The sequence below is a fragment of the Protopterus annectens genome, chromosome 7.part0 (assembly GCF_019279795.1).
Source record: "Protopterus annectens isolate FY-2018-M chromosome 7.part0, PAN1.0, whole genome shotgun sequence".
Taxonomy (NCBI): domain Eukaryota; kingdom Metazoa; phylum Chordata; order Ceratodontiformes; family Protopteridae; genus Protopterus; species Protopterus annectens.
The window spans coordinates 1,106,605,954-1,106,629,683 of record NC_056739.1 but is presented as its reverse complement, the minus strand read 5'-3'; positions in this window follow the sequence as shown (position 1 = coordinate 1,106,629,683).

Here is a 23,730-nt window from a genome sequence, read left to right as displayed (position 1 = left end):
ACAGCCCTAAAGGTGGCTGTGCTGGGGGCTGAGCAGGAGGGGCAGACTGAATCTCTAAGTGTGTCATGAGGGCCTCAAGGTGGTGTAGTGGATACCCCAATGCCTTGCAGAGCTCTGTATGCACCAAACCCTGGAACTGACTTCAGGTTACAGGATCCTGTCTGTGCACACTCCTGGGGGGACAAGCACCATCCCCTGAGGTGGTTCCACCTGAAGATAGTGCAGGACCAGCAGATGAGGAGATCTTGGGTTGGGTCCCAGAAGTGCTGTGGCCTGGTGCCACGGCCAGATGAGGTGGGAGAGATGGTTCTGCTGGGAACAGCCTTCCCAAACATGGTATTGTGTTGCAGTGTTAGAACATGTGTGGGTAGTAATAGTCAACACAATCCAGGATTAGTTATAACAGCATGCATAGATATTCCCATTAACCCAAAACACCAGATTTGGAACAGCAGCATAGCAAACAGAACACATGCATATATGGAACCACAGTGGCCATTACAATGGCATGCAGGTTACATTGATAGCAACAGGCCACCAATGATACCATTTCAACATGGAACATTAATAGAAACACATTTCAATATTTATTGAACAATAGGACATATGGCCCAACAGTAGGTTTGGTGTAAACATACCCACTGATTTGTGTATTTAGATTATTGTTGCAGATATGGTGGAGGGGGGAGAGATGTCAATTAACAACTTATATATCCTTGTAGTTCTCACAACTTTAATGATCATTGCTCTAATCATTAAGGTACGGGTATTATTACAATACCTTATGGCCTTGGTTTGGGCTATGGTATGTTTGTACACAGTGTATACTTCAACTATCTTATAGCTAAATCCTTACATCTCTTACCTGGTAGACCTATGGAGGGAATGTTTGTTAAAACTACCTGACTGTTTCTACACATATTCCCAGATTCAAAGTTAATATTATGCACATACCTCTCAATCTTTTAATGCACACACTCTGGACAAAGCTTGACAACATGGGGGTACAAATACAGACATGTTTTAAATATTACTGTCATAAACTTGGGTTGCATGAGTGATAGGATTTGTTTTTATATACATTTTCTGAAGGCTTTGAGGTCTGAAAATCAAATGTATGTCATTATTTCGTGACTACAATTCTGGGATCATCCCACTGATTTGCCAGGGGGACAGAGGAGCAGGCAGAAAATATGAGCCAATTATCTGGACATTCTGAATAATCTGTACAGTTGAAAGGTATGATTATGTATACAGCTTACTACCACTCCGAGGATTCGAACCATGGCTGTGTCTGTTAAAATACAATAATTTAAGTCACAGTAGAGTGTGCTATTTGGATATGGCTGTCTATTGCTTCAGTGTTTTCTGTCTAAGTCTCTCTTGGTTGTACAATCTGACCTTGTAATTACAACAGTCTTACACAGACATTCCTAGACATACTTTTATGTAGCACAGTGTGAGAAACAGAGGTTGATACAACAGTACTATTCCGATATCAGATGTTACTGCACTCTACATGTCAGGCCATACTATACCAGAGTAAACACTACCAGTCCAGGATTTACATCTTTATTGGCAGGCACAGTTTTCTTATTAACAGACCTGTGGAGGGAATGTTAGTTAACACTACCTGACTGTTTCTACACATATTCCCAGATTCCAGTTAATGTTATGCACATACCTCTCAATCTCTTAATGCACACACTCTGGACAAAGCTTGACAACATGGAGGTACAAATAGGGACATGTTTTGAATACTGCTGTCAAACTTGGAGAGTTGCATGAGGGACAAGATTTGTTTTCATATACATTTTCTGAAGGTTTTGAGGTCTGTAAATCAAATGTATGTCATTATTCCGTGACTACAATTCTGAGATCATCCCACTTATTTTCCAAGGGACAGAGGAACAGGCAGAAAATATGAGCCAATTATCTGGACATTCTGAAAAATCTGTACAGTTGAGAGGTATGATTATGCATACAGCTTACTACCACTCTCAGGATTCAAACCATGGCTGTGTCTACTAAAAATGCAGCAATTTAAATTACAGCTGTGTGCTATTTGGATATGGCTGTCTATCTTTTCAGTGTTTTCTGTCTAAGTCTCTCTTGGTTGTACAATCTGATCTTGTACTTACAACAGTCTTATACAGACATTCCTAGACATTTTTTTATGTAGCGCAATGTGGGTAACAGTGGTTAATATAACATTACTATTTAGAGAATGCAACAATAAATACCAGACAATACGAGAGTAAATACAACCAGTCCAGGATTTAGAGATTTATTGCCAGGAAGTTACAGTTTTATTTAAATATGACCTATATGTGACTATTACTGTCATATTGTCTGGTTTATTCAGTACAACCCATACAACAGTTTTTATACTGCCAAATGTCTTTCTACTGCTTTATATTTATTTGGTATGACTACTGCAAGCAGGATTGTTACTCACCAGCCTCATGATGCAGCCTTTGCAGCCTACATGCATGGGCTTCCTGATTCACAGCCTGCTCAGCTGCAGCTGTAAAGGAAATATAGATATATTTAGGCATACCTATCCATCACATACACACACTGGACTTTAGTAAACAGTAATGGTATGACTACTTACACACTGCTGGGACATCACCCCTCTGCCTTGCTTCTTGGACCCACTCATCCAAGACCACCATCTTTCTCCGTTTCAAGTTGGCATAGTGGTGCCTGACCTGCTCACCAGTCCGAGGGATACCAGTGGCACTGGTGAGATTATGGGCAACATGGTCCCAGGCTTCTGCTTTATATTGGGAGCCTTGGTACTGGCCCTGCAGCAGTCTCTCATCATGTTTTTTTACCAGAAGTCCTACCATGATCTTGGAGTCCTGTATGCCCCAGCACTGTGCCCAGAAGCGCAATCCCTCTCCGACTCCAGCCATCTTGCCTACAGTGGGAAGCTGCAACCAGTTATGAGCTGTAATCCCACCTGCGGGGTTTAAATATGGCCGATTTCCCACCCTTTTGCTGTGATTGGACGGTTTTACATTTGCTGAGCTAAGCTAAGCTATGAGCAAACCTGCTTAGCTAAGGTTAGCCTTACTTAAATGGACAAGTTCAGCACTGCTTACCAATGAGCAAATCCACTTAGCTGGGCTACTCATTGCTTAGCAGTCCTATTTATACAATGCTTACACCTGGTAAGCAGAGCTGTGCAATGCTTAACATTTCTTATTTTTCATTTTATAGACTATCTGCTGTATGGCATTGATTCATCATTCATTACATATTATAAATTTGTTTACTGTCTCTGACATCCCCCAATGTGCTTTCATTACATTTATTCATGTGTGACTATACTGTATGGGGCACTTGTGTTTATATGGGGATTTCACAACTTTATTAAACTGACACCTCACATCTGGACCTAATGTAGTACTCGGGCTGACAAATATATGTTATTTAGTAGGTAATGCTAAAAAATTGTTTATGTACTGCTTTCACGTGTAAAATGTGAATTTTTGACAGTGGAGATTGAGCCAAGAATGGCTGCTTGCACAATGTACACTATAACCACTAAACTATTGCAATACTGCTTGCACTGGATGTCTCTTGATATTTAACTTGTTGTGCTGTTTAAGCTGGACTAAGCACAGCTAAGCAATGGGCATACTTGCACATCTACACTTAAACTTTATCGCATTTATTAAAAAAATGTTTTGTTGTGTTATTTTATCTATACCCTTCAGAATATCCCTGCTAATGCTAAGCCTGTTATCTTATCAGCTTTCTGCTTTGTGAGACAATTGTCCTTTTTGACTTTGTCCACATTACTTAATCTGATGGGTTGGGAGGTGTGCACTATGTGCTTATGCTACCTGTGTTATCCTAAATAACTTTTGGCTTGGTAGGGACAATTGTCCCTCATGTCTTTGACCACTGATTTTTGTTTTCCTGATGGGTTGGGTGTGTTACAAGCATTCTCACTTGTTTTTAATTCCCGATAGGCAATTCTGGAGTGCAGGGGCTTGTGTATTTTGAGAGTTCTGCCCTCAGACACACACCCTGCACTTGTACACAGCTCCATGTCAGTTTAACAGCAAAGGCAGAGGGCCTTCATGAATATGCAAGGTGTGCTGCCATGCTGTATGGGAACATTCCCTGCTGTGTAGGAAAAACTTATTCTTGCATGGCTGCTTCCTAATCCTGGAGAGTGTCTTTCACTGCTCAAGTTATTGTTATGTCTCTGATAACCCAAACAAAGTAGGACTCATGTTTTAACAAAGATGAAAGCTGTCTATCTTGCCTCTTGTTCTTCTCTATAACAGTATAACCTTTCTAGCATATGTGCTCCTTGACCTGTCTCTTAAAAGTCTTCTCATCACATTGTATTTTTGCACAAAGTTTCTCTTTCTTTTTTTCATTTTCTTGGCTGCAACAGCTTTGGGTTTATTTTATTTTAAATTGTTTACAAGAGTAGAGCACTACTGTCTTTGGACCATTTTCATATCCAGCCCATGTGTTCATTCAATAATGATGTCTTTTGTGCCCCTTTTTGTAGAGATTGTGAAATACTTATGCCTCTCAGCATTTGTTGCTTCCAAAGAATAGTTTCTATTTTATCAGTTCACATGAACTTACTTCTATTTCCATTAAACAGCCATATAATATAATTCTATTAGCTTGTGGCCAAACCAAAATTATCCTTCTAAGTATTTGTCCTCATACTTCACAGAATTTCCTGAACTATTAATGGGAGGACCACTTTCAGTTTTAATTTTTTTGATATAGCAACAATTGCAAAACATTCTGTCAAGTACCAGTATCTCAACATAAGATGGCTGTGATGCCCGTGCCCTGGCCCAGCAATCAAGGAACCTCAATCCTCACCACTAACACCAGAGAGGGCATCTCATATATGAGGAAAGGATAAGAAATACACAAAGTGAAGTGCAATTTCCCTTAAGAGCACACAGAGATCACAGTCAGTCCAGGGCTGGTAGCACCCTTGCTCTCCAGGTCCCCAGTAAGACTCCCCAGTGGCACAGCTATAGGGTCCAGATCTCAGCCTAGTGGGCAAGCTATAACCTCTAGCACCCTCTCTGTCCAACCAGTGCTTCATGTCCCTGCCCAAGCAGCTGACACACACACACAAACACACACACACTCATGCACTTTGAGAAGAGTTTTTACAACCACACAGACACTCTTGTGGAAGGCTGGCACAGTTTCTCCAGCTGTGCCTCTTTCTCCAAGACTATATGGCAGTTCCACTTGCCACCACCCACTAATACTTATCAGCTACTCAAAGGCCCTTAAAAGGTTGTCCAAGTATTACTGTGCAATATTATTATCCAATTGGTAGTTGTGACTAAACAGTCAAGGCTTATTTAGAGTGACTTGGACAGTAAACTCTATAAATATGCAGTGTACTCTAGAGCTTAAATTATCTCTACACAAAACAGCCACAGTTTAAAGGTTTTAAAATATTTAATAATAAATAGCTAAAACCACAAGACAATACTTTCTACTACACAGTGCTAGTCAAGAGTTCAGAGATCACACAGAAATACTTAAAATAAATCAGTAGCACAGTCCTAACATCACAGAAAAACATTTAGTCTAATCTTTCTAGTTCCTAGCTGTTTCTAAAAGAAAACACAAGTCTAAGGTAAGTTACATAAGACAACAGGCAGTGTTGTGAGTTGGATAGTTAAGACAAAAAGATGCTTAATGCCTTCTGATTCTCTCTGTTTAAATTGCTGTTGCAGTCCTGATTCCCATTACATCATTTTTTTACACTGTCCTGGTGTTCCCAGGCTGACAGAAACTGCATTTACATTCTTTTACACCTTGGCAGAAACCAGAGCAATAAAGGACATTCCACATGTAAATTCTGGTCATTAACTTTAGCCTTAAAACAATAGGCAGGAAGCCTTCATCTTGCCCGTCCGGAGCCAACAGTCATGAAATAATTTCAATTTCAAAGGACAGACAAGAAATGCTTGACTTAGCTTTCTTTACAGCAGAGGGCAATGTTGATACATTGTTTTGAGTTCAGCGTTTCACAGCATATTCTTTCATTTAAGAAAACAAGCCTGTAATTCAACATTCATATTTACAAATGGCAGAATTATGTATAAAATCATATCTGGCTAGTCTGGCAGCCTTCACATTTCTCTACCAGTATTCACACTGGCATAGGCCAGATAAGATTTATATCCAAGACTCATTTCATTCTGTGATAGTAGCTCCATCAGTTTGTAACTAGTGCTCCTTCTTCAGCATCAACTCATCCTTCAGTGCTAGATTTCTTGCATCAGTTTAACCTCCAAAGCTGGAGCCTCTCAGCAACCACATACTGAAAGATGGTAATTGTGAAATGGGTTCTGGGAGGCAGGTAGAACATCAGGGCACCTGGTGGTGTCAATAACTATGCTAAAAAGGATTACTTGGTTATCCCCTAACTTAAGTCCTGCATACTAGATAATACGTCTAGGTAGTATTGCACATGGACATTGTAAGCAAGCTGCTACCACCTTCCACTGTGAGGTGTCTTCAACATCCCTCCCTGTCCCTTCTGCTTGTTAATGTATCAGTCAGTAATGTGAGTAGTATCCAGCCGCCATTAAGAACTATGATGTCAGGCATGCACCATCTCACCCCTGCAGGTCTTCCCTGAGAAAAAAAAACATTTATGTATCTCACCATTCTTCACATTTTACTAGTTAGGTCCTCGGACACCTAGGTCGCTAACTGAACCCATTTCATCTGGGTCATGGTCAGAGTTGCATCCCACTGAGACTCAGAGCTGACATATTTGAGAATCTTGAATATTTACCTATTAGCTTAGTCAAAAAGTCCTTACTATTTACTGACTCATGAAAGCCTGTGCTAACATATATTTATACACAATTTTTGAGTTCAGTCACCTGGAGATGTAATATTTTACTGTTTTGTAGATTTCTTACGTATAGTATTTAATGATCTTTACAATCAGATCCCATATATAAGAACCAGATGCTATCTCTGAACATAGTACTGCCTTTCTCAACCCCTAAAGGTACTACAATTGTTTTCCAATGCTTTGTTTCTGCAGTACTTTGGGTACAGTTATTGATTTGTTTCTGCAGTACTTTGGGTACAGTTATTGCTTTGTTTCTGCAGTTCTTTGGAAACAATTACTCGTGCTCTCTTGAACAAGTACTTTCTATTATCACACTTTTCAGATATGTTAATAACATCGTCATCATTATCTTTATTCTTATGCTACATATTATTAGTGTAAAGTTATTTAACTTGATACAATATTGTATCTTTTTCTGTATCTGATTTGATTTCCTTCAGTATTACATCTCTTGGGAGAGGATATTCAGCAATCGTGTTAAAGTTTTTGTCACTTTTTCATGTTGGTCTTCATTATCTGTGGATTGAACAACATTCCATGGTAAACAACCTGCAGTTACTTACCCCTTCACTGGTAGAGCTGAAGTTACACACACCATATTTCTATTTTAAGTCTAGATATAAGGTTATATTTAAGGTTTATGACCTATGACTGCAGTACACGATTTGACAAATACATAAATATGAAGTAGTTGCAGGCTCATGCTCTGGAGAGTGCTTCCTATCCAATTTGTCTGCATCTTCTTTATTTAAATGAATGGTTTGAAAAGATGATCATCTTCTGATTCACATCGTCTGTTTGATTTCACCTCTTGATCTATTGAGCTGGCATGATTTTTCCAGTAATACTCAACAGTGAGTGCTACAATACGGCATAACTGTACCTTAAACTATTCTATGGCTTCTCATTACTTTTCTGACTTCAAAGGAGTTTCATCTTTTTTCATTAGCTCCCTTATTTTTTCACTACGGTACTAAAATATTTTATAAATTTTAAGCTGTACTTAACTGTTTCAATAAACTGTGTACCCCTTTAGCATTTGTAAATGGTTATTAGCAAATTGACACTTCTTTTTGCTTCAGCTCTCTTTAACATTTCTTACTAACTTACTCTGCTTAGTCCTTGATATTTCATCATGCTCTTTTATAAGTTATCAGGTATCATCTCTGGAGTTGCATGCATATATAATATCTTATTATTTCATGCTGTATCATATGCTGGATATCCCTGATCCATAGCTAACAGCAAACTTCAGCCTCTTGTACCTCATTAGGCCGCCAAGTGTAAAAAATGTAGCAACTCTTGAGCCTGAACTCCAGGATTTATTCAAGCTGAAAATGCCCTCAGTTTAAAGCCAGAATGTTAAATACCTTTGTTCCCTTCAATTCATGTATTGCAGCATCCCTAAAAGGTGTCAAGTGTCTTCCTCTTTACAGCTTTGTTTGCTATGCTCATGTTGAAATATCATTTTGGAGGAGTAACTATAGCTGAGACTCAAGGTGAATAACTAGATGCTTTTTAATTGTCAATATTTTCTAACATTTTTATCACTTTGTTACCTTATTTATGTATAAGTTGTTAACCAGGTAGGTGGGCTGGTCTTTTGACACTTATCAACCATAAGTTTGTCTCAAAAGAAAAGAAAACAGGTTAAATGCTGTGCTACTGTTTCTCTGTCTATCTCTGAATATTATAACATATTACAATATTGTTGTGGTCTCTGCACCTATCCACATATGTCAGCATACTGTAACATACTGTAACTTACTGCTTCTATGCTTTTTGGCCTGAGTAAAGCCTGAAAAGGGTCTTTGGACCAGCACACCTACCTGGTTAATAATGTGTAAATAAATAAATAAATAAAATATAGTAGTCAAAGATATTGTATGTGCAAGTAAAATACACCAGGAATGCAAAGAAATTCAACACACATATAAAGAGATCTTAATAATATACAGCATGTATAGGCAGTAGCTGATATGAGTTAAGAGAAAGTCACTCATATAAGATAAGGCTATAACATAGTAAAGCTACTTGTAATTTATAAACACTGTATTCTATACGTACATTATATCAGTTCAGTAGTTAAATAAATTCCCCTGCCAAAAAAAATAAAAGTGTTATTCTTCTGAGCAGCTGAGCTACTGAAGTTACTTTTGGCTTATGTGTAACATAATGCGATAGTTTTTCTAGTGTCTTCAAACAAGTTCCTATGTTTATGTTATAAGATTATTTTGTTTATTTCCTTTGTTACCACCTCACCCCAAAAGACTTAGTTGAAAGCTATCTCAAGAGACTTGATCCAGATATTTTTTTTCTAAATATGGATTTACTCATGTTGTCATTCATTCTGACGTCTAACCCAACTCAGCTTTTAAGAGGGTGAGGTGGCCCATCTGGTGCCTGGTGCTGATCCCCAATCTGGCACCTCTCAAGGCCAAGTTAAGGAACACAAATAAAGTCTGTTCTGTAATCTGGCACTCCTCCATCCTAAAGACCAGCCCAGCCTCTGTGTTCTGCCCTCACATTTATGTCAGAAGCAAAATAAAAAAAAAATGGATCTGTCAGTCAAGCCCCCAAATGCCATTTACATGGGGCAGCTGCCCCCTTTGCCTCACCCTAACTATTCTTCTATTTAATGATAGTCATTGTTTGTAGGTTCATAGGCAAGTACTAAGCTGACTGTCCTTGTAGGACATTTTAAGCCTAGCCTATATCCAGAAGTCAGCATCAAACCCTGTACCTTGTATCTGTAGCAAAAATACCATACACATTACACCAACCTCTCCCCAGTGTCTATGAAGGAAGACCATGACTGCTGCTCTTGCTTGTATTGCGCATAGCACTGCTTCTGGATATGGCTGTGGCATTCCATGCGACGGAAACAAATGGACTAGTTGTTGCTCACCTCTACAGAAATGAATGGGGCATATATTGTTGGAGTGGTGGCTTGCTGATCAGACTGAGTCTGAGGGAAAAATGAATGAGCTTTGGTATATGAAGATTGAACCTCATGGCTAACTTGTCCATTTATGGTCCATGACTGGTACATTTGAATTAATTAATCAGTCAATAAAACTTAATCAGAGAACAGTCCATAATACTGAAAGACAATTCCGAGATAGGTATAAAATCATCTTCCTCTCTTCAAGTGTCCAAATGGTGAAATGCTATGTAAGTAGAAAGCAATATCACAGATTGTGGGGTTACAATCCTCTTTACAGCTGAGACTCTTCATCTTTCTCCATAATTGGGCATTCTTGGAGATAGCCATCCTACAAAAAATATTCTTATTGACTAAAGTTTGCTGCTAGTCAAACTGAAAGTACATAGATAAAGGTTTTGGTGTCTGAGGGAGCCGGCTCTCATTGAGTTACATAAGTATTAACAATTTGGACACATAGAACTTGGGCAAACTTTCAGTAAGTTAGCTGTCAAAACTGTGAATGTGATCCATTTATAAACATGCCTACTCAGTGACACACATAACACTATAGAACATTAAAGGACAGAACACTATAAAGCTATTAAAATAAATTCAAGTTCAGATGATAAAAACAAACCTAAGGCAGTAATAACCAGTTACACCCAATAAACATCTGGTCGGAGATTTGAATGAGGGACCTCTTACACACTACAAGAGAATAATTTCCCTGGACCAATAAATCACTCTAGCTACAAAATATTAAATGGCCAGTTAACAGTCAGAGGGGGAAATTGTATTCCACGTTATGAGATATGCATGAGTGCTAAGTCTGTGTGTACCACTTATAAGAGTTTGGCCTGTCATTTTCCAGCAGCAGAAATATTCCTATATGAATAACTTCCTTTTATGGAGATTTCATTCCTGATGAATCTCTTTTGAGGGAAACTTATTAAATATATATTTTTCATCTGTTTGTTTAATAAACATCTTAAATGTGGTGGTTTTATACTAGTCTACCACTCCTTGGAATTCTGCAGCTGTGCCAATTTCTTCTCATTTTTCTGCAAAACTGGAAGTGTAATTTCATAGCCGCAGTGGTGCAGCAGTAGCATTGTTACCTCACAGCAAGAGGTTCTCCTGTTCGATTCTCAGCTGGAGTGCCTTCTGTGTAGAGTCTGCATGTCCTCCTTGCGGTCTAATGGCATTCGAAAGACATGCGTGAATGGGCGTGCCTTCACTGAAGGTTGGGTGTCGGGCTGGCACCTTGGCACCATAAAAATCTACTGCCTATCATTAGCAGACCAGAGTCCCACTGTAGCGTCCTCTAACCTGGAAAAGCCAAAAAGACAAACATGGGTTTGTTGACTGTATCCATAAATGCATAAAAATAAACAGTTTGAAGTGAGGTTTAATACACATGAATGCAGTTTCATTTTCTAGTCAAGACATACTCTGTGTAATCACGGCTATTATGAGGATTATAAGCGGTAAAGGCTGTCATTGAATTGTCACTCTCTAGGTCACACTATACCAGTGTTTATTTTGTATTTATTTAACCTATGGCTTCATTTTAGTAAGTTTATGGCTTATAAGTTTCATAAATAAATACATTTGTGTTGGTTTATTTAGCTTAACAAAAAGACTCACTTTCTATGAAATTCTACTTTAATGTAACTCTAGAGATGGATAATGTAATGGACTAACCATATGATATGTCTGATAAAAAATAATGATCATATTAAAGAAAACAGAAAAGGACATTCCCTTTTATGTTTCTTTACTGGACTTCCTTTCTCTTGATCAGAACCAAGAGATGTAGGCAGTGCTATAAAATACATTTCTAATAAAATGTCAGACGTGACATTTACTATTTCCAAATGACAGCAAATAAAACAAGTCCAAAACAGACTCTTTCAGTTTAATCACCATCTGGAACCGCAGTCAGATATCAAAGTTAAAAAAAAAAACAAGGCTGATGAAAACCTTGTGATGTTCGGCAAACATGGTTAATGAATGTGGGAAGAAACGTGGTCTTGATTTATCTCATTTACTATTTGCACTTTGTTATGCCATCTTTTTGACCTATGGTCCTGCAGCTTCTCCCCAAAAATAGCCTCAGACTTTCATGCAAACTGCACTGGTATTTATTACTTACAATGCGACATAACTGTAAGATATGTGAGGGAAATTAAACCAGAAATGTTTCTTCCATTTACCCAAACATGCATCATTTTATAATAATGGGGGGGGGGTACTCAGAAACAGAGCGATTTGCTATGCAAAATGATGAAGGGAGAAGCAACATGCATAGAGGGAGTGATTCGGGGACACATGGTGGAACTACACTACCGAAGAAATACTGTGGTATGCATCATACGCTAAAGACTACATAGCAATATGGAAAATGAGTGTCAACATGCAAATAATATCTATCATACAAGCAAACAACAAAATTAAATATTGGGTGAGAAATGCGCAAAAAGTAAAATAAACTGCAGTGATCAGCTCTTCTGAATGTCAGGATATTATAGTGTACAGGACTACTGCTTATGGTAAGATATTAATATAAGCATGAGTAATAGCTGGACAGCATGTTTTATTGGCCACCTTTAGGGCCAGTGACTGTGTTGCTTGTTTGGTTCTCTGATTATCAATGTATTTAATTATTTGTTACTTTGCTAACTGTGGTTGGACATTTGTCTGCATAGACCATTTTCAGGTTCAGCCTAGGTAAATATAAAGGCATTCCAAAAAGAGGGTAACATAACAGAAAATTACATTGAAACAGGTTGTCTATAAATATTGGATATATTTGAAAGTTTATAGAGTAATCCTCACAATGTTGGTTAGTCATTAGATATTTACATAATTTGCAGTATTTGATGAAAGGGAGGAGAGTGAATGGAGGAGAAGAAGAGGATTGGAGGAGTGACCAGAATGAAAACATATGGAAGGAGAGGAGGTGATTGAGAAAGGGACAGGGGCAGGTGGGAAGAATGGTGGAATACCATAAGGACGGGAGGGGGAATAGAAATGAGGAAAAGTGAAACAGGGAAAGTTCAGAGGGGCAGAGAACTGCTTATCATAATAAATTGGCTTAACCAGTGAGTAAAATGCTTAGAAAATAAGATTGTGGGTTGTGGTTATAGTGGTTAGGGTGAGCTTTTCAAATGATGGCTTGGTTAGTAAAGTACTTGCAAGTTGCTTTGATGAAGAGGAATTTCTAGAATTTTGTCTGAATTCCTGGAATTATGTGATAGCTTCTATGTTTTGTTTTTTTTCTGGGAGTGATTCCCAAGACTGTGGTGCCATAGCAGAGCAGCTGTGTGCAGTAAAGTGCAGTTTACTTTGAGGGATGTTAAGTGTTAGGGAGTCTTGGGATCTGTAGTTTTTAGGGGTTAAATCACAATGTATCTTTCATGTATTGGGAGCCACTTGACTTGTTGCAGAATTGAGAAGGGATGTTCTGGCTGGAGTGTTAAGAAGATAAATCAGCATATTTTATTCTGTATGGTTTTAAGAATTGTTTGTTTATTTATTGTTTTTTTTTCTTTAGATGCAATGGCTTAGATAAGTACTCTGTATTCAAATTAATAAAATAGCACTTCTTTGTCAATGGCACTTCTGTCTGCTGAGGACAAGACATGTGAAATCTTTCTTTGCCCAGAAGATGACAGTATTAATTTTTAACTTTATGGCATCGATGTGGTATTGGAGGGTTAAGATTTATTACTGCATGGCAATGAGGTATTTAATGGAGTTTGTTGTTTCTATTGTTTATTTGTCTTTGTGTATATGTTTCACTGTTGTGCAGTTAAGGAAAGGTTTTGATTGGTGCTGAAAGGGACTGATGACAGTTTTTATTTGGTGCTGAAAATCCTAGATTTTCATTTGCTAATGTTCAGGATAAGTTTATTGTGTGTTAACCACTGACCTTGTGAATTGAGATAATTGTCTAATCTTTTAATGTGATTTGATTTTTATTTATTTTAGTTTTTTATTTTATTTATTTATTTATCTAAGATTCTTTACAGAAGCTAATATATACAAAAGAAAAGTCTGTTTGATACAAAACATTTACATTTTTTTAGCTGGCTTGCAAGATTATACACTGTCAGGATGAAGTGCACTTAAATCTTCCGAACACTAGATGGCATTGTGATACTACTTCGTCTAAGAATGGTTGGAGATACTCCCTCTTGAAACATCAAAGGAATTCTTGTCATTGCTCATGGATGTGTGTATAAAAGTTTTGTATCTTAACTGTTTTTATATTCTGATGAAGTTCCTATAAGGGATGAAAGCGCTTAATATACATGTATTTTTTTTTGTTTTGGTTTTAAGTGTTTTTTACCAAATAAAACAGTTGCTGCTCATGACCTTCAGCCTTGAATTTGTTTTGGTTTTGGAGATTCTTGGATTTTATATTTTACCAGTTAATCTTTTTTTTTTGTAATGATGGAATGAGATGTATTGACTCTGTAGGTGACCATGTCATATGCAAAGATAATTAGTTTTCTCTAAGCAGCATTTGTGGGGAGATAATTTATAAATAAAGAAATTAGGAGTGGGAAAGGACTGAGCCTTGTGGGACTCCTTTACTGAGGGGAACTGTAGATGAAGATCTTTCATTTATTCGGACATTGAAATAGGTCTAAATCTTTGTAATCTTTGTGTTTTACATAGCTTTGGTACAGGTTTGAATATAGATGTCTTTCATTCATATGGCATTCATAATTCATTAATTAGAAGTAACATAGATGATGGCGGGTAAGATAATATTGCGTCAGAAGAGCTGTGACTGATAAGATTGATAATATTTTTAGAGAGCTTTTCTTGAACTGGAATGAGTTTGCCCAAGGGAGTCATGGGCTGGATTCTGTGTGTGTGAGGGTGATTCTGTGATAGAGTGGTAGGGTAGAAAAAGGATTGTGAAATCCATAAGGAAGTTATTTGCAAGTAGTGCCCAGAATAAGTATGGCATATTGTACATGTCAGCCTTTTTTAAGTATCCTCAGATATAGCTGACAAGACTCCAGTCTTGTGTTTGATTACTTTTGAGGGAGGTTTGCTCATTTTATAGTAAATGGACATTGTGTGTCTTCATGTTGATGTCTTAGCTAGATTCCTGAGGATTTTGAATTTGTATCATGCTCTATGTGGCAGACAATTAGTTTAAGATATTTTTAAAAGCAGTTTGAATTCTGTGCTAAGCAATGCTGAGAAAGTAAGCTTAACTGCTTTTAAAACAATCTTAAACTAATAGTCTGCTCCATGGAGCAGGTTACAAGGATGACATTATGGTACATATTCTAATAGAAATACTGGCCACAAAGCGACCATACTTCTTTGGGAAAAGCTGAAAGAAGAAGAAGAATGAGCCATTACTGTATAATATTGATAAACCATTAATTTAAAATGATTTTTGAAATCATACTCAGTGTGTTCATACCCAAGATGTTAAGGACTGCACTGTATGTCTGCTATATGAAAATTACAGGGGAATAACTCTTCAGGAGCAATATCAACTATGAAGAGAAATTGCAAGAGACCACAGTCTTCACATCAATAGACTTAAAATAGGCAACCAATGTGAGAAGAAAAGAAGTGCATTTCAGAGGACCACTTTACATTGTTGTAAAACGCAAAAAAAGGGTGGCCGCGGTGGTGCAGCAGTTAGCGTTGCCACCTCACAGCAAGAGGTTCTCTGGTTCAATGCTGGGGTGTCTTCTGTGTGGAGTCTGTATGTCCTCCCTGTGGTCACGTGGGTTTCCTCCAGGTGCTCCGGTTTCCTCCCACATCCCAAAGACATTCTGTAGGTGGATTGGACACTCTAAATTGGCCCTAGGCATGAGTGTGTGCATGTGTGTGCCTTCTGTGGAAGGTTGAGTGCCGGGCTAGCAACTCGACACTGTAAAACTCCATTGCCAGTCATGAGCAGACAGGTGATCTGCTATGGCGACCCCTAACTGGGAAAAGCCGAAAGAAGAAGAAGACTTTACATTGTTGGAAAGCCCTAATGTATTGCATTACTCTGACATCATACATTTGCATTTATTTTCATGTGTCTATGTATTGTTCATCATGAGTCAACTATTTCTTTGGCATAACAGATCAGTACATATTTGTAAAACAAGTGAACTTGTTATATCTTCTGCACTATCACCCTTTTGCAGGCCTTTTACTGAACTATAAAGAGTGGATACTGAATGAGGCTCTACTATGGAATACTGACTTCCTGAAAGCTGACAACCCAGAGGGTTAAAACAAAATCCCTGAAATACTGATGGGTGAAAAAAAATATTTTTCAGAGGACAAGACTCCCCCTGCACCCCTTGATATGAAGGGAAAGCCCTCTCCCCACCCACCTAACTTATATATATTAATATCATGTCTGCACCATCTTGAAGAAGGCAGAAATCTCCCAAAACAAGTGAATCATTGCTGGCAGCTAGTTAAAAAACAAAATGATTTCCTGTGGGAAACAGTGTTCAGCATTATGCCTTTCATCTTTTTCTTCTATATGCTACTTACTCTTGACTGACTCTTGAGCAATTTCAACTCAAGTAACTGCAGAGACGCTACAGAATGTATTATGTTATTATCCAACTGAAAAGCCTAACACAACATATACAAAACTGTGGATGGCATTATGTCATAACAGTAACACCAATTTTTAATTCAATATGTGTGAGCACTTCAATAGTTACAGAACTCAAAAGCTGCTTTTCAATGGGAGAATCCCTCTGATAATGTCTTATGATTCCCGTACCCCACCCCTGCTACTATTATCGGTGTGAGAACACTGAATCAGTAAAAGGGTGGTTTTGCCTTGAAGATTTTCTATTAAGCAAACTATTTTCTTAAGTGATACAGTCTTGAAACATAACTATTGATTTGTGTGTAGTATATTTGTGTAAGGCTATAGGAACTTCATCTAAAGGAGGACACATGCATTCTAAAGGCAGTTCAGATTAGGCCAATAAAACCTGTAAATTGTCTGAAGCAGAAATCATGCAAAAATATTAATGAAGGTTAATTTGTGCAACCTGTAAATACTTGAGGAAGGGGGAGGGTGAGAGAAAGACAGGCAGACATGCAGTCATTGAGGGAACAGAAGCATTTAACTAGCTTAACAAGCTCAATAAAGTTCATGATGGTTGCATTTTTTAAAGTAAAGGGTGTGCCAACTAAGGTACAATTTGAAGATGAGGATGACAGATAGCTCAGGGAAGTAATATGAAGTAATGGAGTTTCTTTACTTTTATTTCAGTAAAAGAATGGATGATGTACAGAAAATTCTCCTTGAGATGAAAGTAATTCCTGAATCAAAAGATTTCCAGAATGTACAAGACAGTCATAAACTGAGAAGCAGATAAATGCAGACATTTGGTTAACCAGACTCAATGGCTTCATTGGTAGGCAGTTAGTTAGATTAAGTGGCGTGATGGTCCTTGGAGGGGTGGTTACAAAACGCTTACACATATATACCAAAGGAATTGCAGCAAACCACTAAGCACAATGATGGATCATTTATTCAGAAAAATTTGAGTGCTGGGGTTTCCCCTTGCGACTCACTGCAAGTTTCTTATATTCAGCACCCACAAGTTGACCAGTGCAAAACCACCCAAAAAAGGTTACTTTGCAGATCCACATTGCATATTAAGAATTCTGAAAAACAGAATGACTTTCTACATGATGCATACACAACACATCAAGGCAGTATTATGGTAAATGTCCTGTGCAGCCACATATTATATAGTTTAGTTTGCACTCTCAGTAATTATTGTTATCCATACCCAGTCATCTGCTGAGCAGCTGTAAAATAGGAACCTTTAGCAAACTCGTAGTTAAAGTACTTATACAGAATGTAAGATTAAGACATTTTCACATGGATGTAAATCATAGCACTGACAGCACAGGTCACCTTGTTTTGTGTGTTGCCAATAATGTTCATGCTATTACCTTGGCTTTATTTTGTTTTCAGCATTCACTGCCATACATATGCCTACAGTAAATATTTCTACTGCTTCTAACTATACAGCAAGAGTTTGATTAGAAATATTTATAATTATAGACTTTTCTCTTCAGTGTAATATTTTACCTAACACTTCAGGTCACACAACATTTTAGCTACTCAAAACTAGGTCCCACATAAATCTCTGGAAGATGAAATATTTTTTATTATTATTTTTTTTACACATTTCAGTTTAAAAATAGCACTTTATGTTGATTTAGAACACACACTATGTTGTCTTGTTTTGCTCCAAAAGTAGAAAACATCTTTTGTTTTCCTAATATATTTTCTTCTTCTAGCATGTGGATCACTGTGATTACATTCCAAAATCAAGGGAAATCACACTTGTTAAGTACCTTTCTGACAACAGATTAAACACTTAATTCGGACTTTAAAAAGTAAAACATCTGAATGAAGTATTTAAAAGTCTGAATGAAGCACTTAATAGTCTTCTGCCACTGTTTTGTTGTAGCCACTCTCTCTGTGATAGCAGTAAGCGAGTTACAGCTTTTAAAGCTGTAACACACATCACTATTGTATCTTTTTTCTGCAACTTTTGTAGGAGACAGGCACAAACAAGGTTCCATGCACTATAAAACATTATGATTTGGTCTTTCCAATCATGGTTGTTACCTCACATATGAATTTTTGGCATCTATGTCTCAAACATGTAACAACTTGATTATGATCAGAAACCCAGTCATAATCATGTACATTGTAATCCAGGATAAGATTCTTTCTGATTCATTATAAAGACATTAAGCAATTTCAGAAGGCTGGAGTATGCATTCATTCTCTTGCTCATATTCATTCTCTAAAACACACCTACAAAAGGTGAAAGACTATTACATTTCTTTGCAACTGTTAGATTGGAAAAATGTATCCATTTCCACGTATCTAAAATGAGAACTTACTTAGCCCACTGCCTTCATAAAGTATATTCCAGAAATGATACAACAGCTGTTTTAGCAGAACATTCATGTTTGTTCTTTAATTTACATACCCTTCTATGCTGCATAAATGATGATACCCTTTTTGATCTATTTTAATGCTGCCACATAAATTAAACTAAGGTTATGGAAATTCAATATATTTAGCTGTCATGGTCTTAATTTTCAACATTTGTTAAAGAAGACAGTTCAATCAATTTTATCTCATAACTTTCAGCTCTTAATGATTTTAAGCTTCAGTGTGGGAGACAGAAAGCAGTTTTATGAGGCCATATTGCAGAATATTGAATCACAGATTGAAACAAAAATAGAACTGAAGCTTTTAATTTTTAGTAGTGTAGGCTAATCATTTCTATAGGGAAAAAAAAGAAGTCATTGACTCAAACATCAAGAATAAAATTCATATTCTAGATAGTTATTTAGGCTTTGCTGTTAGAGTTTTAAAATAAAACACAGTGAAAGAGATCCCTAGGCTACTGCATCCTTGAATGTGGCTAAGAAAAAGATTTCCCTGTAATGTGTTTATCAGAATCAACCACCACCAAAGATCAGTCACTAATGATGAAGAAGCGTTACACTCTTCTGTAAATTTCTACACTTCATTCTTCTCACATCAAGAACCTACTGCCAGCGCAGGTAATGGCAGCAGTTTGTCACAGCCTCAATATGCTGTTCTGTCACTTCACTTACTTACTGCTGTCACACAGAGAGTGGCCACAACAGAACAGTGGTTGGTAGCTGTTAAGTGCTCCATTCAGACTTTTAAATGCTTCATTCAGCCACCATCAAGTTTACTTATGCCAGTATAAAAATAATAGATGTGTAAATTTCAAAAGTTATGCTTGACATTAAATTATCTGATAAGAATGACTTTCAAATTGAATTCCATATACATTTCTACTTTTCAGAGGTTCATAGTTTCATAGGTGTGTACTAGGCTAATGGCCCTGGAGCATTTACAAGCCTAGCCCATAGGATTACCCTGGTGTCCTGCGACCCAACCTTAGTTCCTAGTGGCTCTGTGGAGTAGAGCCACTGGAGTGATACCTGGGGTGAATTTTCTATTTCCAATCCATTCATCAAGATTTCTTTTGAAAAGGGCCAGTGATGTGCTCTGCTTGACATGTATGGGAAGTCAATTCCATAGCATGTTCAGTCTCTGAGTTATGAACCTGTCCCTCCAGCATGTTCTGTTGATTGTGGTAATGAGGTTGAGGTCTCTGGGGCATGTGGTACAGAGGGATTGCAATTTCTTTAGATGTAGCATTTCTAACAGAGCTGGGTCAGACGTGGCTTTGTAAGTCAAGCAGAGATCGCCTCTAAGTAGGCGATATGAGACAGAGAATAGTTGGAGTTTTTTGAGTCTGTCCATATAGGGCAAGTGTTTAAGGCCTAGAATCCTCTTTGTGAGGTACGTTTGCGGCCTCTCCAGTTGTTGCAGGTGTACAGTGAGGTACATGCCAAATGGGGCATTGTACTCAATGACTGGCCTAATGAGGAAAGCGTAGAGGGAGACAATGACCTCTTTCTTCCTGGATGCAAAACCCTTAGTAATGAGATGTGCCACATAGAAGGACTTTCTGATCACAGTGGCAACGTGGTGGTCAAAAGAGAGGTTGCTGTCAACCTGTGTTCCCAGATCTCTTATAACACCTTCTGCGTTCAGTGGACTACCATCAATGTGGCAATTCAAGGGACCTGGGTTTTTCCCAAGGGGGATGATGACACATTTTTTGGCATTGAGCTTAAGGCCATGGTTCTGACACCAGTAGTTGGTGTCACTGAGGCCTTTCTGTAGGATGTCAGCATCATTTGGGGAGTTAATAATAGCTCCCAAATTGCAATTGTCTGTGAACTTTGTCAGCCAGAGTCCCTTCATGTTGGCCTGGACTTCAGAGAAGTAGATACCAAACAGAAGAGGACTCAGAACTGAACCCTGTGGGACTCCACACATGACTGGTCGGCAGTCTGACTTGGAGTCAGCTACTTTCACACTGTAGGTTCTATCTGTGAGCCAGTTTGCAACCCACCTAGTGATATAGGGGTTGATGCCTAGCTTAGTGAGTTTTTCTATGATTCCTGAGTGGGGAATGGTATCAAAGGCCTTGGCCAGATCAAGGTAGGCTGTATGAACCACCTTGCCTTCATCCACAGCTCTGGTGACTGACTCAAAGGAGTTGACCAAGTTGAGCAGGCATGATCTACCCTTCACAAAAACAAACTGTGTGGGATCCAGAGTTTGGAGATTCCCTATATCCTTTTTTATTAGGTCCATGATGATGCATTCCATAGCTTTGCATATCAGACTCGTCAGGCTAATTGGGTGATAATTCCCAGGGCCTGTAGTCACTCCTCCTTTGTGGAGAGGGATGACTGTAGCAGTATGCCATTCGGTAGGGGCAAAGCCTGAGGTGAGGCTGTGATTGAACAGGGCACACAGGTGAGGTGCCAGTTCACTCTGTAGTTCATGTAGAACACAGCCAGGGATATTGTCAGATCCCATAGAAGCTATATTCTTGGTCTTGGACAGTGTTGTTTTAACCTGTGCAACAGTAATACTGGGTTTTTGGCAATCTACTGGTATTGTGATTGGTCCTTTGGGGGGATAGAGGGGTAAAGTTAGCACTGAACCTGTCGGCCAGTATATTGGCAGTATCTGTTGGCTTGGTATAAGAGGTACCATTGTGCAGTAGCTCAGAGCAAATCTGGGTATTGAAGTGGAGATTCTTTACATAACTATATAAGGCCTTGTGGTTGTCTTTACTATCTGCTGCAATTCTGTTTTCATCGCTAGATTTAGTTAATTTTATGTGGGATCTTAACCTTTTGTTGAGGCTGGTAAGGGAGTTTTTCCAGTCTTGGGACTTAGCCTTATTCTGCATCAGTTTCCTCCTTCTGTTGTGAAGTTTATTTATGGCAGGGGACCACCTGATTGGCTTCCTTTTTTTCGAGGAGAGCGTCTTAGTTCTATCGGGTATGGTGAGATCCATGCATTTGAGTACATGTTCATACAGTGCATTGGTGTATGATTCAGCAGTCATGCAACTATTCTCCATTTGCATGGGTGCCGTGAAGTTAGCCACCTCTGTTTTAGGAGCCCAAAGTTAGCTTTGGAGAAGTTTTTCATGGCTGTTACCTTTGTGGGGGGGGGGGTTCCAATGTGATTAGTTTATGGTCAGATCTAACCAGGGAGGAGTTGACTATTGATATAGAGCAAAGGTCACCCATGTTAGTAATGACCAGGTCAGGTATGTTGCTACCTCTAGTGGGGGTAAGAATGAGCTGGTCCAGAGCATTGGAATTAATAAATTCCAGAAAGCATTGGGCAAGTGTATTGGTACATGAGTAGTTTCCCCAGTTAATGGAGGGGTAGTTCAAGTCACCCAGTATGAGAGTGTTAGATTGGATCCTAATATTCTCCAGGGTGCTTAGGAACATGGAGTGTGAGTCTTGTGACATGCTTGGGGACCTATAGCAGGCTACGACCTGAATCATTGTCTTACCCAGTGTTAACTGCATCTGAAGTATCTCAGATGTGTTATGTTAGGCTACCAGTCTGAAGGTATGTGCATCCTTTATGAATATGGATATACCACCACCTTTGGAGCTTCGGTCCAAGTTCTGGGGCTGAAAGGTGTAGAATGAGTTATAGCCTGGCAGTGTAGGGGTGCTTTCTGCTGCCTTGAGCCAGGTCTCTGTTACAGCACAAATGTCAATGTTCTCCATTTTAAGGAGTACTTTGAGCGAGTGCATTTTGAGATTTAGACTTCTAGCATTGAGCAGCATGACTCTCACATTGCATTTGTTTGTAGCTGTTACAGTGATAATTTGGTCTTTGGAACACTGCCTAAAAAAGGCACTATAGGGGTGGCAAGAGCCTTGGCCAGTATCCGGAAGCCCAGGGGTGACAGATGCAGGCCATCTCTGGCAAAGCATTGAGGTCTGTCAATCATGTCATCCCAGGCAGACAGATACTGGATCCCCTTAGAATGACACCAGAAACTTAGCCAGTTATTGAAATCAATAATTTTTTGCTTTACTGTGGTATAATTCTGGGTGATGGTAGGATGCTGCTCAGTGCTAGGGTCATACCCGCCTGGGCTACATAATCCAAGAGCTCCTCCATGTCTCTTTTCATGTAGTCCAGAGAGGTATATCTCAAGTCATTCACACCCACATGTACAATGACAGTCATATTTGCACCTGTTGTTGAGAGACCTGAGCGTGTGCTTTATGTGGTGGATCCTGGCACCTGACAGGCAGCTGACTGTTACTTTCTCCTAATTTAACCTAGTGAGTGGGACATCAGTGTGCCTCACTATCGAGTCACCAATGACTAGTGTGTTGGGCATGCTGTTTTGCCTTAGGTGATTTAGTTGACTGGCACACTGTTTAGGAGAGTTATGTGTCTTGTCATTAGTGCAGTGTTGTGATGGTCGGGTGCATTTCTGCCTTGGAGGTCTCTGCTGTTTGTGTAGATTTTTTTTTAGACCCTCCATGAAGGTGGGTGTGTGGTTTTTGTTTTTATGTGAAGGCAGTGCTGGTGTGTGTTCTGGAGGGCTATGTGTTCCATGTGGTGTGATGCAAGTGTTGACCTTCTCCTCTTGACCAGCTATTCTGATCTTGGCTGGAGAGTGTGTGGCTTCCAATTTGGATATATAAGTGCATCTCTCACAAGTCTGAATGTTGGGAGGTAAGAGGAGAGGGTTGTCAGTGTACATGAGGCAGTTGCTACATTGCCTCAGGATGCCCAAGTTCACCAGGTTAATAGGAGAAAGTGTAGGGAACTGACCTTTAGACATGCCTGGTGGGGTTGGCATTTATAAATATGAGAGCTGTTTCCTTGTAGAATGTTTAGTGCTGGTAGTACTTTTGTGTGCTACAATAATTGCTACAAGAAGTATGGTAAAGTGTTAAACTAATAAGCTAGAAAAAGTGCAGGAGAGGAGAG